The sequence below is a fragment of the Pleurodeles waltl genome, chromosome 1_1 (assembly GCF_031143425.1).
Source record: "Pleurodeles waltl isolate 20211129_DDA chromosome 1_1, aPleWal1.hap1.20221129, whole genome shotgun sequence".
NCBI lineage: Eukaryota > Metazoa > Chordata > Amphibia > Caudata > Salamandridae > Pleurodeles > Pleurodeles waltl.
In genome coordinates this window covers 907,410,634-907,426,673 of record NC_090436.1, presented here as the reverse complement: position 1 = coordinate 907,426,673, position 16,040 = coordinate 907,410,634, and positions in this window count along the sequence as shown.

Below are 16,040 nucleotides of genomic sequence, written 5' to 3'. Positions count from 1 at the left end.
CCTCCTTCACTCCCATTTGGTGTGGACTGTGTCTCTGCTTCAGAGCTTGGGTTTTATAATCAATGCCCAGAAATCCATTCTGACCCCATCGTAACAGATGGATTTTCTGGGTTTCCAAATCGACTCCATTCGGTCTCAATTAGTACTTCCCCGGGGAAGATTCATTCAATCAAGAGGGAGTTGAGATCTCTATTATCCAAACAGACTGTATCATTGAGGGCGATTGCCCTCATGGTGGGCCTGCTCTCTTCATCGATCCAAGCGATATATCCGGGCCCTCTCCACTACAGAGTCCTTCAACATTTGAAAATCTCCCATCTTCAGAAGGGCCTCAGTTATGCGGACCAATTTCTCCTCTCCGAGGAGGCTTGTTCAGAGATGACTTGGTGGTTGGAGCACATGGAGGCATGGAACGGCAGAGCTATCTTCCCCGGATGTCGTGATAGAGTCCGATGCCAGTCGTTGAGGTTGGGGAGCCGTTGCGGATCAGTCTCCACAGGAGGCCGTTGGTCCAGCACGGAACCGAATCTACACATCAATTGTTTGGAGCTCTTGGCGGGCTCGTTTGCAATCAACAGTCTCTCCCCCCTCAAGGTGAACTGTTGTATCCTTCTGCGTATGGACAATATCTCGACGGTGAGGTATGTCACCAATTTGGGGGGAGCCCGTTCCCACATTTTAGCGGAGATTGCCAAGGAATTTGGGCACTTCTGCCTACAACACAGTATCTCAGTTATTGCAGAATATCTGCCAGGGACCAGCAACCTCGTGGCGGACTGGAACTTGCGGTATCTGAGGGATTACAGCGATTGGAGACTTCATCCCAGGGTTTTCCGGACACTCTTTGCCCGGTGGGGCCCTTTCTCGATAGACATATTTGCATCTCGCCTCAATCGGCAGATCAAATGTTTTGTCAGTTCGAGGCCGGACCTGGAAGCATTGGCCTCGGATGCCTTCCTTCAGAACTGGTCTCAGGAACAGGGTACGCTTTTCCACCCTTCTTGATGATCCCCAGAGTGTTGGTGCAGATGAGGCGTCAACAAGCGAATCTGGTTCTGGTGACTCCTCTGTGGAGGTCTCAGGCCTGGTTTCCGCTAGCTATGGAGTTGAGTTGCGATCATCAGATCCTATTTCCTTTCAGGAGGAACCTACTCCAGGACCCTCTGGGCCTTCCATGTCCCTTGGTTCTGTTGGGTCAGTTATCCCTGGTGGCGTGGCGTCTTTCAGGGAAAGATGGAGTATCCCAGGACTTTCTCAGGAATCTTCTGATTTCATTGCGGGTTCCTGGTCCTCCAGTACACACAAGAGATACGCTTCTGCTTGGAAACGCTGGAGTGCTTGGTGTAGTGCTCGGGGTGCAAATCCTTCTTCAGCAGATTGCTGTCTGGTCCTACATTTTTAATCTTCTTTAGCTGCATCAGGTCTAGCTTATCGATCAATTAATAATTATCGATCTGCTATATCGGCGGGGCATTTGCCTATTGAAGGCAAACCTATTGGGGAGCTTCCCATTGTTTGTAAATTGATGAGAGGTATCAGATTGGCTAATCCTCCTCATCCTCGTTACTCTTCCCTTTGGGATGTGAACATTGTTCTACGTTTTTTAGAATAATGGCCGTCCAATAGATTTTTATCTAGAAAGCAACTCTCGGCCAAACTTACGATGTTGTTATGTTTAGTTTCTTATAAGAGAGTCTCGGATGTTAGAGCTCTGGACTTAGCAAGGAGGGAGTTTTCTCCCGAAGGAGTGACTTTTTCCATTTCGCGAAGAACTAAATGTAATCTGAAGTCAGTATCTTATCCCAGTTTCGTGGCCAATCCCAAACTATGACTGGGACAGTGTCTCAGAGCTTATGAGGTGAGTACAGAAGAGTTTTGTTCTGATATGGGAGGTCAATTACTCATTTCTTTGGTTAAACCTTATCACCCTGTTTCATCAGCCACGCTGGCTAGATGGATGCGATGGTTATTGAATGAAGCAGGCATTGATATATCTAAATTGGGTGCTCACTCCTCCAGAGGTGCTAAGGCTTTGAAGTCTTTTGCTTTGGGTTCACGTTTAGAAGACATTCTAAGGGCGGCAGATTGGTCTTCCCCATCTACTTTTAAAACATTTTACTGTAAATCTATTGTTGATATTGCATCGGTGGTAGTGAATCAGCTTTGAACAAGCATAATCTGAGCCTCCGGTCCTGACATAGAATAAAACATTTTCTAGCATTCGCTTTAAGTATTTTTCAATTCTATTAAGGACACGGAGGCGAGGATTATCCCACCGCACTGTTAATATGTTATTTTTAATATATTATTTTTATTGTACATCATGATAATATGAGATTTGTTATGGTCAAGATTATTGTATTCCAGTTCTTTCCCACCCTCTTTGGTAGTATGTATAAGGATCAATTCATGATGTTCAGTTTTTATGGTCTGATTTTTCTCTTTTTCTAGGAAATGAAGAGAAGTAATTCTCAGATCGTTCTGTTGTTTTTCAAGTTTCCCGGATGGATGGGACTTCTTCTTCAGTTCACCATGTTGTCATTTCCCAGGAATTTTCAGGATTCATGTTTAAGACAGTGACTTTCAATTCTGTTGCGAGTATTGGCAAAGAAAGAGGAGTTGTTTGGGGTGAGGCTACACTTTATAGATGTCCTCCTCTATGGTTATTGCGTGACATATTCAGACATTGGGATATGTAGTTTTTGTTTTAATTGTTTTTGATTGGCTGCTATTAAATAAAGAGCATAGAAAGAGAAGCATAATCCTCGCCTCCGTGTCCCTAATAGAATTGAAAAATTCTTAACGCGAATGCTAGAAAATCTTTTAATGTCCACAGATGCAGATTGAGGAGAAAGAATGAGAACATCCATGTTCACCATGGAGAGCCTGGTGCCGGTCGTTAAGAAAGTAGAGACATCCAAAAAGTCGCAACATTGCCAGTATTCACAAAACTTTGAAAGGATTTTCACACATTATATTTGAGTAAACCTGTTGACAAAAACATCTAGATTAGGTTGAGAAAACATCCAAACATCCCAACATTTTCTGAAAGTGTACTGAAAGAGAGTTTTTTCACCTGAATTTGTTCAAGGGGGAGAGAACAAAAAAAATTGTACTTTAACCCTTGCAGAAGACCAGATTTTCCACAAGCACATTCTTTGTATTAGGTTAGATGTGTGCCTAGAACTCTGCTATTTTCATAGACTTTTCGGGTCTGTATAGGACTTGCAAGTGTGCTGCTGCAAGACCGGATATCAGAAATGCAAATATAAATGTTTCCTTACCTGTTAGGAGCGTGGAAAAATCGCTATGGTAGGTAGAGAAAGAATGATAAAAATGTTGTGCACTGGCCTGCGGGACCTGATTACTGGCAGTGCATATGCAGGGTTGTTGTACGTGAGGCCTGGCCTCAGGCAGTGTATGGCGACACACTGTAAATGACTGACATGCGCGCATGTTGTAGATGTTTGAGGCCACTAGGAACGCACCCCAGGCACTTTATTGACTCCCCTCCCCTGACGTCATGGCCTGTGTCCATTGGCCAAAGCAATTCTGAGCATTTTAAAGTGTGCATTAATTATTCTGCTTCTCCGTTTGCCCGCGGCCAACGTGGTAAAACCTTCCAGTGATGAATGCCCCTAGACAGTAGGTATTCTGCAAATTCCTGACTGGAAAACTCAGGGCCAATGTCTGTGCCTAGTTCTCTGAGAAGCCCATGGGTGGCCATAATTTTCTCCAACCTAGGTATTGTTTGACTTGCTGTGATTGAGTCAATGACCTCAACTTCTGGATATTTTGAAAAATTATCTACTACCACTAACATGTGTCATCCACCAGGAAGGCTTCCAAAGTGTACACTGGCTCTGTGCCACAGGAACGGCAGAATGTTCTCCGTGATGAAGGGTGCTGGCGGCTCCCCCAGGCCAGCAGCAGGGCACAGTGGGCAATGACAAACAGTGCGTTCAACCAGATTTTCTAGCCAGGGAAACCACGTCAACTGAGATTTCATCTTGATAATTTCTTCATTGACTATGTGAGCAAGGTCAACCCCCCGCTGCTGCAGAGACCCGGGAACCATCAGACGAGAGAGTCTCATAAAGCCACAGTCAAGTGACACAGCCTGTTCTGTGTGGACGTTATGCAAGAAATTCAAGTTCACCCTCACTTCTTCCGTGTGATAGGGGGTTTTGTTGAGTAGTGTGCACCATCTTCCTGAAGCTACAGCCTAAACAGCCAACTGGAGACACTCCTCAGTAGCCGTGGCCTTGATGATCTCTGCAAGAGAAATGGGTAGTAGTCGGGACCATTCCACAACCAGCTGAACGTACCTTTCGACTTCTGAATCTAATTCTTTCTTTTCGGTGGCCGGCCGTACATGTCACAGTAGATAATCTGCAGAATTCTGGGTTCCAGGGCGATAGACAATGGTGAAGTGATACTCCTGAAGTTGCAGGATCCATTTTTCGGTTCTTGGTTGGGGGTTTTGAGGATGACACTATGAACAGTGGGAATAGGGGTTTATGATCGGTATGAATAACGAAAGGCTGGCCATATAAATATAGGTGGAAGTGACAGCAGGCCCAGTGTACTGCAATGGCCACTTTTTCAATATAAGTATATCGTTGTTCAGTCTCTGTCAGCGAACAATTGGCGTACTCAAGGGCTGCCCATTCCCCATTGTTCTGTCTTTGTGACAATATTGTCCCTAGGCCAGTTGGACTTGCATCCACCAACAGTTCTGATTCTTGGGCGGGACCCTAGTGTAATAGGGTGATGTCAGTAGGCAACGCTAGTTTTGTTGCTTGGAAAGGCTTTTCTTGACTAGGTCCCCAATTCCAAACTGTGTTAGTCTTTGTTAATTCTCTCAAAGGGGCTGTGAGGTCAGTCAAGTTTAAAATAAATAGTCTGCAATACGTGACATGCCTAGGAAGCTTTTCACTTCCGTAATTGTGGTGGGTGCTGGTGCTGACTGGATGTCCTGGACCTTAACTGGGTCCAGTAGTACTCCACTCTGGGAGAATTGGTATCCAAAGAATGCTATTTCCTTTTGGAGGAAAGCACACATTTGTTGGTGAAGCGTGAGACCATTGTCACGCAGTCATTGGAACATGGCTCTCAGGCGATCCATGTGCTCTTCCAGCGTGGGGCATGTACTAGTATGTTGTCACTGACATTGAGAACCTCTTTAAGGCCAGCCAGCAAATTCCTGATAGTGTCTTGAAATACCTCTGCTGCACTGGAGACTCCAAAGCTGAGGTGCTTTTATTTCCTTAGGCCCACATGTGTGGAGAACATAGTGATGGCTTGATATTCTGGGTCAATCATCAGCTAGTGGTAGCCGGCTCTCAAATCCATCTTGGAGAACCACTTAGACCCACTCACTTCTGCTACAATGCCATCCACAGTGGGTGTCAAGTGACGTTCACTCTTGACAGTCAAATTGGGTAGGTGGATGACGACACAAATCCAAACTTCCCCTGGTCGTTTGGGTTTGCATACTACCACAATTGGGGACACTCATGGAGTTGGACCATCAACCTTCTTGTTGATTCCAGCCTGTTCCAACTTATTCAGCTCCTTTTCTACTTCCGGTCTCAGGTAGAAGGCCACTCTGCGGTGTTGGATCGAGTTGTCGACATAGAGATGTATTAGACGATCTTTGAGGCACCCTATGCTTCAAATAGAGATGCAAATCATGTTACCAGATCATCCACACTTTCTTGGTGTACACTGAAGGCAAAGGCGACAAGCTGAAGACGCTCTGCCGGTCGGCAGCTTACTATTATTCCTGAACCCTCTTTTGTGATATACACCTTGGCCTGAGTGGAGTGAGCCTTCTGAATAATCTCCATTGTGAATACACTGGCCAATGGGAGTGGAGTTGTCGACCCATAGGGGAATACCTGTGTGAAGGTGGGGCTCAGGGTAGGCTGCACAGGGAGTGTCTGCATTTCTGACTGCGCCATAATGTTAATGGATGTTCCAGTGTCGATCAGCGCCTGCACTTAGTGACCAGCAAGTAACATATTGCATTTATAGATGCGCAGGGGTGTCCCCCTTGTTGCACAGCATGTATGACGTGAACCATCCCTTTGATGTCATCATCATCTATGTCCTCCTCATCCTCTAGGATGTTTGAGGTGTGCATAATGTTGACAGGTTTTATCTTCTGTCCTTTCTGGGGCATTGAGGAATGACATACCTTTGCAATGTAGTTCAGTTTATTGCGAGCCCAGCACCTGGAACCTGAAGAATGCTTTCTCCCAGCTTTACAGAGAAACAAATTTCAGATTTCCATGGCTGAGAAGTCTTGTGGGAGCGAGAAGTGAACTCCAGAAGCTGATTCCCTATGCCACCTAGAGTTCTGTCCCCACTGGAGTATCGAAAAAAAACCTCCCAGTGACAACAATATCCAGGGGAAAGAGGAAGTAGAAAAAACACAAAGATGGCATTCCAGGGTCCTTTCAAGGTAACTGCATTATTCCATGACACTATAGAGATTCCTTCAGTGTTCTAGGTTCATCATATATCTAGAAACAAACGTTAACAGACTTTTAGAACCTTCCCCGCTAAAGTCTGAATACCTCAGAATAACAACTGGCAGTGTGTCTCTCCTACCTAAAATCTCCTGTTTTCCCACTTGTATTTAGTGGCAGAGACCCAATGTGTAATCCTAAGAGAAGAATGCAATACAGTGTACACCATTAGAATGAATATTATTTGCTCTGATTCTTTAAATCTCCCCTATGTGTTGCCTCGTAATACCTAGATTTTTAAATGATGAGACTATTAAGGGAGTAAAAATAATACTAGAATTACTTTATTTCTTCAGAGTGTCTCAAAAAATAACCCATCAAAACTTCAAAGTTTGAGAATGTTTCCAGAAGTACAGAAGTAAATCAAAAATACAAAACAATTTTAGCAAAAACAACAAATTAACTTTCACTCTGAATTGAAGTATTCAGCAGAAAAATGTCTGTTAGCAGTCTTTTCCTTCTTTTGCTGATTACACGTCAATATACATTAACAGTCTTTTCTTTCTCTTTGTAGAATCCTATCCAAATGTCTACATCCATTAAAGTCTTGGGATTCAGGACGGTTATTTTTATGCATGCATTGTACCAAGCTGGAAGATCAGTCAGCTGTTGGTAAAAACATTTTTCCCTTGTCTCCACAAATGGATGAAGAACAAAATCTTCTCAAACCAGCTGATGAATTCCAGTAGCTTATTATATAGACTATGTCAGATGGCTTGTTGACCTGTGGTTCTCCAGCTGCTATGCGATGCCGGTGGGTCGGTGATGTCTGACCCCAAGCGATTTGCAGACAGCTTTGCAATATATTATGGCAAGATATCCTACCCTGGGAGCAAATACAAGAATTTGTACAAAACTTACCACTTCTTTCCCTGTTGGACTCAGGTAGGACTCACCTCGAAAAACCCATAATAGGGGCCAAACTAATGATGGAAGTTTTGGGACTCCGGCCTGGGAAGGCGCCAGGGCCTAATGGGCTGCCATGTGAATTCTTCAAAGCATTTATGCCCCAACTAGCAAAACACATATTGGCGGTCATACATGTAGCTAGTCGGGGAGACTCAATCCACTCTGACTGGCATCATGTCGAAATTGTAATTTTTCCCTAAGTCAAGACACCCACTGGAAGAACACTGTTCTTACCGTCCCCTCTCCCTCCTTAATATAGAAGCCAAACTCTTATTAAAACCCTGGCAAGCAGACTAGTATGCCACATTCCTGACCTGGTACATCCGGACCAGGCAGGCTTTATTCTTCGCAGGGCCTATCAGGCCACCTAGGGCAACCTGCTGCCAGATATTAATAGGGAGTTTGACACAGTCTACTGGGACTGCTTGTTTATCTTAATGGCTCTTTTGAACCTTGTCTCCAGGTTTCTTTGATATGTGAGGCTATTGTATACAAATTTAACAGCTGTGGTGAGAGTGGCTGGACATATCTCGGACCACTTCCCAATCCAGCGGGGAACCCGTCAGGGTTGCCCACTCTCCCCATTATTATTTGCCCTGATGATGGAGCCCCTGGCTGTCTGGGTCCGCATTGACACACATATCCAGGGCTTTGAGTGGAGCCCCTGCTGCTCCGACAGACTCACTCTGTGCGGAGGTGATCTCTTATTTTTTCTTAGCGACCCTAAAGAGACAGGGTCAAGACTCCTACAGACACTATATTGGCGGGGCTAAATGGTGGGGCTAAACATTAACACTGCCAAGTTAGTGATATTTCCAATGAACGGATACACAGCATGGATACTCTGGGCCCCAGCTATACTAGTAGAAACCAGGTGACTATCCCCAGGTATTTGAAACCAGGGGTTTCAAATACCTAGTAATATTCATTACACCCGACGTGAGCCTCTCCCGAACTCGAAACTTGGAACCAGCCCTGACACAGGTGAGGGAGGAGACCCAGACACGGTCGCTTCTACCACTGTCACTCACTGGTTCGGTCGCCGATATTTAAAAATGGTATCCTTGCCCAAACTCCGTTACCAAATCCCAAATCATCTCTACCAGATACCTAAAACATGGTTCCACCATATTGACACAGTTCTTATGGGGAGACTGGTCACCACTTATAGTTCTGACCAAATGCGTCCAATCCATGCCACCACAGACATTACCTCGTATTACCTCGCCTCTCAATTACTCATTATTAATGAATGGTGATCCATGCCCAGTTTTCTCTGCTGGGGAGTGCAAGGCCACAGTCTCTGGAGTGGGTGGCTTGCCCACTGGTTCCGGGGGGGCTCCATGCCCAGTTCTCTCTGCTGGGGAGTGCAAGCCCACAATCTCTGGAGTGGGTGACTTGCCCACTGGTTCCAGAGGGGGCTCCATGCCCATTACTCTGTCCTGGGGAGATCAAGGCCACAGTCTTTGGAGTTGGTGCCTTGCACACTGGTTCTGGAGGTGGCGCCATGCCCTGTTCTTTCTGCTGGGGAGTGCAAGGCCACAGTCTCTGGAGTGGGTGCCTTGCACACTGGTTCTAGGGGGGGCTCCATGCCCTGTTCTCTCTGCTGGGGAGTGCAAGGCCGCAGTCTCTGGAGTGGGTTACTTGCCCACTAGTTCTGGAGGGGGCTCCATGCCCATTTCTCTGTCCTGGGGAGTGCAAGGCCACAGACTCTGCAATGGGTGACTTGCCCAGTGGTTCTGGAGGGGGCTCCATGCCCCGTTCTCTCTGCTGGGGAGTGCAAGGCCACAGTCTCTGCAGTAGGTGACTCTCCCACTGGTTCTGGAGGGGGCTCCATTCTCATTACACTGTCCTGGGGATTGTAAGGCCACAGTCTCTGGAGTGGGTGACTTGCCCACTGGTTCTGGAGGGGGCTCCATGCCCCGTTCTCTCTGCTGGGGAGTGCAAGGCCACAGTCTCTGGAGTAGGTGACTCTCCCACTGGTTCTGGAGGGGGCTCCATTCTCATTACACTGTCCTGGGGATTGTAAGGCCATAGTCTCTGGAGTGGGTGACTTGCCCACTGGTTCTGGAGGGGGCTCCATACCCAGTTCTCTCTGCTGGGGAGTGCAAGGCCACAGTCTCTGGAGTAGGTGACTTTCCCACTGGTTCTGGAGGGGGGGGAAGTCCATGCCCATTACTCTGTCCTGGGGAGTGCAAGGCCACAGTCTCTCCAATTGGTGACTTGCCCACTGGTTCTGGAGGGGGCTCCATGCCCAGTTCTCTCTGCTGGGGAGTGCAAGGCCACAGTCTCTGGAGTGGGTGACTTTCCCACTGGCTCTGGAAGGGGCTTCATGCCCATTACTCTGTCCTGTGGAGTGCAAGGCCACAGTCTCTGGAGTGGGTGACTTGCCCACTGGTTCTGGAGGGGGCTCCGTGCCCATTACTCTGTCCTGGGGAGTGTAAGGCCACAGTCTCTGGAGTGGGTGACTTGTCCACTGGTTCTAGAGGGGGCACCATGCCCATTACTCTGTCCTGGGGAGTGCAAGGCCACAGTCTCTGGAGTGGGTGACTTTCCCACTGGCTCTGGAAGGGGCTTCATGCCCATTACTCTGTCCTGTGGAGTGCAAGGCCACAGTCTCTGGAGTGGGTGACTTGCCCACTGGTTCTGGAGGGGGCCCCTAGTAAAGCAGCCCTTGGAGGGTGGCCTACATGGCTTCTGTTGATGGTGATGGCTGCAGTTTGATGGCAGATGGAGGTGCCTCCTGGGCAGCCTCTGCAGGTGATGATGGATGCAGTGTGGTGGCAGATGGCAGTGCCTCCTGGGCAGCCTCTGCAGGTGGTGATGGCTGCCGTGTGGTGGCAGATGGAGGTGCCTCCTGTGCAGCCTCTACAGGTGGTGATGGCTGCACTTCCTCAGCTGGCGGTGGGTGCCCGTGACTGCTGGTGGTGGTGGAGGTGTCACCCTGACAGCCTCTGCTGGAGTAGAGGGCTTTGTCCTCTCCAAGACATGGGGCATGGAATCTTGCCCTTCCTGGCAGGGGTTGATGGCTTCTTCCCCCTTCATGGCAGGTTGTACATGGTCCTTAGACTTCCGGGCAGGAGTCGCGGGCTTCTTCCTCTTCAAAGCAGGAGGTGCAGGCTCCTTCCCCTTCTTGGCTGGAGGTGTGGTATCCTTCCCACCATGACTAGGTGGTGCCACCACTGTCCCTGTGGACTGTTTGGCTGGATTTGGGTGCAGGTGCATGGGCAGTATGCTGATGTGAGCTGGATGGCTGTTGGGTGTGTGAATGCTTGCGTTCAGGAGGGGGAACAGACAGGGTAGGAGAGGACACAGGGGATGCGTGCATGGATGTTGTGGAGGTGTCTGCTAGTGAGGTGTGTGTGCTGCTTGGTGTGGTGATGCTGGTGGTGGATGCTGATGCAGCGCATGCAGGTGTGAGTGTGGACGTGACTGGGAAGGATGAAGTGTGGTGCTTGTGTTTGCCTGTACCACTCTTGAATGTTGTCTTGTGTGCATGCTCGTCAGTATGTGTGCCTGGGATGGTTGGGGTTGAGGAGACTGGGAAGTGATAGTTGGAGGGGGGGGCAGTAGAAACAGAGACAATGGCTGCCATCAGAGAGGAGGCCAGAGCCTAAATCAATCTCTGTTGGGCCGCCAATCCACTGTGAATGCCCTCCAGGAATGCATCGCATTGCTGCATCTGGGATGCCAGCCCCTGGATGGCATTAAAAATTGTTGACTGCCCTACAGAGATGGATCTCAGGAGGTCAATAGCCTCCTCACTCAGGGCAGCAGGGCTCACTGGGGCAGGGCATGAGGTGCCTGAGGCGAAGGAGATGCCCACCCTCCTGGGTGAGCGGGCATGGACAACTCGCTGAGGGGCTACTGGGAGGGCAGTGCTGGTACGTGGGTGGTGGCTGTACCTGCAGCTGGAGTGGTCACAGAGGTACCTGCCACCACCAGGGAGCTTCCATCGGAGGACGTATCTGAGTCTGTGTTGTCACCTCCTGCCTCCGCCGTGGTGCTCCCCTCGCCCTCTGTCCCACTGGTTCCCTCGGCGTCGGTGGACTTTGCCTCCTGGGTCCTGTGGGATGCAGCTCCCTCTGTCGCTGGTGCGCCTGCTTCTCCGCCAGATGATGCTAATGCACACAAGGACAGGATGACAGAACAAAAAAGAGGGGGAGAGAGACAAAGGAAAAACTGGGTCAGTGACTACACCAACACCACAGTTGGCATTCACAGCACTGTCAGACACAGGGAACAGGCCTAAGCACTATGGATTGCACTGCCAGTGATATGGCTAGATGCTAAGGCAAGATGAGGGCCACACGCCACCAACTGCACCCCTCTTGGTACCCAAGAAGCCCTGCCTGAAATAGAATGCCAACAAGCTAGGTTACCTGCATTTGATATACACCCATTACTCTAGAGTTGACCCACGCTGCAATGTCTGGCCTGGCCTTAGGGGCACCCACTAACTCACATCCACCACCCGGATCCCACCCCACCTGCCAAATTTTTGAATGATACCCACTGTACTTACCCCCTTGTGGCTGCTGTGATTCCCTTAAGTGCCCATCCAGCTCAGGGTAGGCCACCACCAGTATGCGGACCAACAGGGGGGTCAGGTTCCGACGGGCATCCCTTACTCGTTGGGAGGCCATCCCCAGCTGGGCCTCCGTGGTCTTCCGTGCCCAGCATCTCAGGTCCTCCCACCATTTCCGACAGTGTGTGCCCCGCCTGCCATAGACCCCCAGGGTCTGCACGTCCTTGTCGATGGCACGCCATAATCCCTTCTTTTGATGGGCGCTTACCTGCAGCGGCAATACAGACATGAGAACACCATTAAACAAACAGTCCAGCCTGTCACACATATGGCCCACCATACCTGTTTCCATCACCATTGGCACACAGATCGTCCGGCGCACACCATGTACACCACCACATGACATTGCCCCCGCCCCCTCGGATGACACGATGCCTGCACACACATCCCCATGCATCCTTCCCACATGCATCGTGCCCAATGTGTACTCACCTGTTGATCCGAAGGTCCATACAACAGTCCGTACTGGGGTAGGACCCCATCCACCAGTCACTCCAACTCCTCCGAAGTGAAGGCAGGGGCCCTTTCCCCGGTCAAACGGGCCATGGTGGGTTTCAGACACAGGTCACAGCAGCACACGCAGTGTAGGTGTTCTCCTGCTGAATGTCAGGAAACAAGTGAGGAATCAGATCGAAAATGGCGGTCATGTCCGTGGGGGTGCCCATTGGCCACTGTATTCCATAGAGCCCCATATTATCCAATGAGGAATTGCACGGTGGTGTAAGACCGCCTTTCGCCATGACACCCAACGTCGGCAGAATTACCTCACTTCCACCTGCCCCTACATACAGGACAGGCGGTCCCCATTTCTGCATCACAGATTAGATTGGCACATACCTCGCCATTAACACTGTCCCATTATAAAAGTCCACAAAGTATACTGAAGTTGTGGTTCGATTGTTCCAATTGTGACAGCCTACTCACTCTTGTGTCCCTTAGATCCCTACAGCTGCTGATGGATAGGAGGTGGAGACATACCTCCGTGTACAGACCCCTTGTGGACTTAGCTACACTGGAGGACAAGCACATCATCCTCACCTATAGACTGGACAGGGCCACAATCACAGAGCTGTGTGCCCAATTGGAGGCAGACCCGATCTCATCTATCCGTCATCCGACTGGGATCCCCTCTCATTTGCAAGTGCTATCACTGCTCCATTTCTTGGCAACTGGTTCTTTCCAAGTGACAGTGGGCTTGGCAGCAGGAATATCACAGCCAATGTTCTCAATCGGGCTGGCAAAGCACATGTTCAGATACATTTCTTTCCCCCAGGTAGAAGATCTGGCCACTGTGAAGGCCGGATTCTATGCAATGGGACATATTTCCAATATTATTGGGGCGAATGACGGTACACATATTGCGTTTGTCCCCCCCCCCCCACCAGAATGAACAGGTGTTCAGGAATCGGAAGAGTTTCCACTCACTGAATGTGCAGATGGTGTGCCTGGCGGACCATTACATCTCCAATGTCAATGCTAAGTATTCTGGGTCAGTGCATGATGCCTTTGTTCTGAGGAATAGCAGCATCCCAAATGTGATGGCCCAACTACAGAGGCACAGGGTGTGGCTAATAGGTGAGCCTTTGCCCCCACCCACTGTATGTTAGTGTATGCCTTCTGGTGTTAACCCCAAAGGATTGTGTGAGTCTAAATGTGGTCCCCCAATACTTGCAGGTGACTCTGGCTACCCAAACCTATCGTGGCTGCTGACCCCTTTGAGGGATGCCAGGACAGAGGCTGAGAAACGTTATAATGAGGCACATGGGCGAACCAGACGGATCATCGAGAGGACCTTCAGCCTCCTGAAGGCCAGGTTCAGGTGCCTCCATCTGACAGGTGATTCCCTGTGCTACTCACCCGAGAAGGTCTGCCAGATAGTAGTGGCATGCTGCATATTGCACAACCTGGCCCTCGGACTGGAGATGCCCCTGTGGCAGCAGTAGACCCTGAGGACAGTGAGGATGAAGAGGCTGGGGATGAGGACAACAGAACATTGGTTATTGGTCAGTGCTTCCAATGACACACAGGTGAGACAGTGCAACTGCACATTCCTATGACCATTGGTGTATTCTGTGAGGCTGTAGCATGATGGCATTAACTTCCTTTGCATCTCAACTTACTGTCACCTATAGTTTGTCATTTTACAGATGTTGGTGATATAACAACTGTGTACTGATGTGCTGACTACAGCCAGGTCATTACGTCTATGCTCTCACAGTGTACAGTTCATTTGCACAAGATGTGACTGTTCCCACAAATGCACATTTTCAAAACATAAAACACTAGTAGCCAAGTTTTGTTCAAGGGTGTTTATTGTAGTGCTAAGAAATTGAGGGGAAAGTGCAATGGAATGGGGTGATGATAGTGGAAATTCCAGGATATTGTTCCAGTCTGTTTGTAGCACAGGTGCAGTGTCCAAGGGACCATAGGAAGGAGAGCAAAGGTAATTCAAAGTGGACAGTGTGGGACACAAGGGGGTCAATTAGGAGAGTCTCATTTCCTGGCGGTGGTCTTGGCAAGTGTCTCTGGCTTCTGTCTGGTTCGAAAGGAACATCTGCAGGGTGGTTCACCTTCTCAGGGGGAGGGGTGCTGTTGGCCTGTGGGTTCAGTGGCGGGGCCTCCTGCACACTAGCTGCAGCGGAAGTGGAGGGCTGGTCAATGGACTGGCAAGTGGTAGGGGCCCGCTGGCATGCTGTTGCCTCCCTCATGATGTTGGCCATGTCTGCCAGCACCGCTGCAATGGAGAGCAGGGTGGTGTTAATGGCTTGCAAGTCCTCCCTCATCCCCTGATCCCCTGATACTGTTCCTCCTGCAGCCACCTGTTCTCCTGCACATTGTCAAGGATCTGGCCCATTGTGGCCTGGGAATGTTGGTAGGTTCCCAGGATCTCGGAGAGTGCCTCCTGGAGAATCAGTTCCCTGGTCCTGTCCTCCCCCGGCGAACAGCAGTCCTTCAAGTGTCCCTGTTGGCATGTGCCTCTGTCCCCTGAACGGTGTGCCCACTGCCACTGACCCCAGGTCCATGACTGTCTTGGGAATGAAGTGTGGACTGAGGTCCCTGTACAGGTGGGCACACTACTGATTGACGTATCCTGGGGACAGAGGTGTGGGTATGCTGGGTTCGTGCTGTGGTGTTGAGGGAGGCTCTATGGTTGACTGTGAGTGGGCTTGGGTGACCGGCTGACCAGTGGTCCCTGATGGGCCAGGTGGGTCATCCAGATCCTGAAGTCCAGAGTTACTGTCATCACTGGGGGCATCTTCTGTAGGGGGACTGGATAGTCGTGGCGTCTCCTCTCAGCTGACATTGGCTGGGGTACCTGTGGGGATGTAAGTGATATTTTATGCTTCATGTGTGTGACATATTGTACATCCCTGGCTTCCCCTCTATCGTTGGTGTTGCCCTGCCACCTTTTGCTTGTGTATGGTGATGTATTGTGGGATTTTTTAGTTTCCCTATGATGTGCATGCTTTGGTAATGGGTGTCCATGCAGGGCTGGGAGGGCTGTCCATGCATTGGTATAACATGCAGGGCTTGGCATTGGGGTTAGTTTTATGTGTGGGTGCAGTGTGTGGGATGGAGTGGAGTGATGGAAGTGAGGGTGAGGGTGTGAGATGGCATGCAGGTATGGGAGTTGATAAGTGGTAAATGTTGACTTACCAGTGTCCAGTCCTCTTGGAACTCCAGTGAGACCCTCAGGATGCTGTAGTGCCAAGACTTGCTCCTCCCATGCTGTGAGCTGTTGGGGGGGAGGTGGGGGTGCACCGCCAGTCTTCTGTATAGGAGCTGGTGCCTTGCTGCTATGGAACGTACCTTCCTCCGTAGGTCATTCTACTTCTTCCTGTTGTTGTCCCTTGTTCTTGGATGCTGTCCGATGGTGTTCACACTGTGCACCCTTCTCCACCATAGCTCCATCTTTCTTGCAATGGATATCTGCTGTACCTGTGCTCCAAACAGCTGTGGCTCTAACCTGACAATTTCCTCCACCATGACCCTTAACTCCTCATCGG